The following is a 2,973-nucleotide window of genomic DNA, read 5'->3' as shown; positions in this document are numbered from 1 at the left end:
TTTCCAGGACTATGTTGAATAGAAGTCACATCAGCTGATTCTAATGTGCAGCCTGGGCTGAGAACCACTGAGACACTGGCTGTGGTGCCTGGAGAATGCTGTTGGGCCTCTCTGCTCAGAAGTAATGCCTGAACCTGATCTGAAGACACAAAAAACAGGGAGCTGGGCTTCTCTTTCTTCTTTCCTTTTCTGTTTTTCCTTTCCTTACTTCCTTCTTTTCTTTTTGTTTTTAATCACAGCAGTCTTTTTTCTCCATTCCTCAAAGTTAGCAGAACATCAAGCCCTGTCTCAGGATTCTGCCTTAATACTAGAAACTGGGAACATTATTGCAATTGGTGATGATGGAGATTCCTCCTGAGCATTCAGGGCCCCAGCTGCACCTGTTCACCTGCTTGGGGAAGGTAGGCCTCTGGAAAGACAGAATATTCTTATGGGAGCAGGGATCCCTTCAACATCGTCACAGTGTGCTGAGCCCCCTTCTCCAATGATGGTTTCACAAAAGCAGGGTCCCTTTAAGAACACCTACAATCTATAGTCCTTGTTCCCAGAAAACTATACTTATTTAAAATAATGTGTGCTTACTTTTAATATCATTCATAAATTCTAATGGTATTTTATTTGATCTCTACAATTTTATTGTTAGATAAAGGGTCAGGTGTTATTATATTTTGTTTTCCTATGTCAGCTGGTAGCCCTTCACCTTCCAGGTTGATTTGATACCAAAATCCACCTGGCAGGTCCTCCTCGCCCTGCCAGCAATTTCTGCCACATGGGAGCCAGTTTTGCTACTGTCATAAGTGGCAACAGGCTTCAGAAGCACTTGCTCAGAGTCTAGCACCACTCAGCCAGATCCGATATTTAACCATGCTTTCTGAAAATAATGAGTGATGAAGAAAACACTGAATTTGGCTGAATTTTCTCAAAGACCTCCATTCCTAGACAGACTCAGATCTCCCTCTGTGCAGCACAGAACTTCAGGAAACATGAGCTCTACAAAGTTTATCTGTTATGTTCAGCATTGATTTGTCCCAGTGCTTATAAAGAGTGCTGGCACATTTTAGGAGCTGCTAGATGTTTCTTCAATGCATGAGTGAATAGAAATCGCTCCTACGGCATTTTCCACAAACCATTACTACCAGACTATCATTCCTACCAGCCTGAGCTCTTTGGGAACAGGAAGCAGAGCGTGTAACACTTAGTAGGTCTTTGATAAGTTTATTAATAAACTGTTAATAAGGAGGTGTATTCCAATTATAGAACATTTTACATACTGAAAGGTAACCACAATGCTTGCCTTCTGGTACACATACCTGTCCAGATTTATGTTTCCATTTAGAGTTCTTTTGTCAGATTTCTAGAAGTGGAAGTACAATAGTAAATTTTTCTGTTTCCACCAGACCCAAAAGAGAACATGCTCTCCATATTCAAAGACTGACCAGGGGCTCTGATGGATCTTGTAGGAGAGAAGTAGCACTTGGATTGATGTACTCAGAAGAGGCCCCAGGAGAATGTGAAGGGTGGCCAGATGAAAAATGTAGCTCAAATGAGCAGCAGCACTTGTCTCCTGACCTCCCTGGTCAACCCAGCCCTTAACTCCACGCAAGGACTCAGGCTCCAAGCCCTGCTGCAGAGGGTTCTGTCAAGCTACGCCTGCTCAGTTGTAGATTTGGGTGCAGGTCGCAGGTGCCTAGGCAGTACTGTGTGACTACAGCACAGAGGTAGGTGGCTGAGTCTCCATGCTGCACGGCTGTGATGTTCAAGCTGCTTCCACCCTTCAGCAACGTGGCTCGGAGTCTTCCCTTCTGCTGCACATCCCCAGCTGAATACATGGAGAAGAGGTGTCGGAGACCTGAGCCTGCGTCCTGTCTGTACCACTGCAGACCGTTAAAAACACTGACTGAATAAGTGCAGCTCATGGAGGTGCGGTCTCCTTCCCAGGGTCTCAAGGAAGGAGGACTCTGCTCCACCTGGTTTCCCCCTTTCACCCCTGTTTGAAAGACAACAACAGACACAATGTGTAGCTGTAGTTCAGACCTTTCATAACTTTGTGCCTAAATCTCCTCCAAAAAGTGCCAAATAAATTCAAATTACACCCTCATCTGTCCCCTAGGTTTCAATAAATGTCCCCTGGAGCTCCCAGCTCTAAGAACCCCCCAACTCACAGCCAAGATGAAGCCAAAATATAACTAGCACAGATCCCTGCATCTTCTTCATCCTGATACTTTGTCTTGATACTCAAAATGCTGCCTAAAATTATGTAGCCAAAAGTCTTTCTTTCTTGGTCCTTTGGATCCAATAAACCAGAAGGCTTTTCTGATGATGTGCCAATCAGAGATGAGCTCCTCCCACATAAACTTACTTCAAAGTCATAAGAAAAGGCCTAGTCAACAGAGGGAAAGAGAGCTAGTGTCACCTGGTGGCCACAGACAGAATCACCAAAGAAATGTTACCACAGTGGGTGTGCACCTCTTGCAGCAGGTGTGGCAGGGTAATTACTGCTCCTATATGGTACGTAGTTTTTAATTTTATAGACCCTTATAATGCAGTCATCAAAACTATTTTATTTCCTTTCACTTATCTATGCATTGAGGTCTGAAGTGTGTCAGAGCAAAACTATCACCAGTGATTATAGAGCAGGTAGGCAGAAGTGGGGAGAAGAGTAGGATAGGGGTTCTCTTCAAAAAACAACAACGATCTTAACTGATAAAATCAAGGAAGGATGAAAAGAGGAATAGAAGTTCAAACACAACACACACACACACACACGTGCACCAAAACCTGCATGAGCATATCAAAGAACCAAACATTAACAATGCATATTAGGAAATCTACTTTTGTAAGTAATATGCAGCTTTCAGTAGACTCAACATGGAGGGGCTGAGGATCAACAGAAATTGTAGAGGGAAATAAGGGAAGATAATAATAAATTGTTGTCTCTGAATCAAGACTGCAGCATGAGAAAGAAATGTCTCT

The 2,973-nt window shown here is 43.4% G+C and overlaps 1 long non-coding RNA gene across 1 annotated transcript; it reads right to left on the bottom strand.

The window, feature by feature from the left end:
• Positions 1–1,199: 1,199 nt before the first annotated feature.
• LOC114079408 (uncharacterized) lies at positions 1,200–2,265 on the bottom strand. Its single transcript, XR_011705750.1, has 2 exons — positions 2,163–2,265; positions 1,200–1,987 (listed from the first exon to the last, which is right to left on the bottom strand). It is a non-coding gene; the product is annotated as an uncharacterized lncRNA (long non-coding RNA).
• Positions 2,266–2,973: the final 708 nt, after the last annotated feature.

The sequence above is a fragment of the Marmota flaviventris genome, chromosome 2 (assembly GCF_047511675.1).
Source record: "Marmota flaviventris isolate mMarFla1 chromosome 2, mMarFla1.hap1, whole genome shotgun sequence".
NCBI classification, from domain to species: domain Eukaryota; kingdom Metazoa; phylum Chordata; class Mammalia; order Rodentia; family Sciuridae; genus Marmota; species Marmota flaviventris.
Note: the sequence above shows the minus strand (reverse complement) of the source record. Positions and strands in the feature narration are given on the sequence as shown.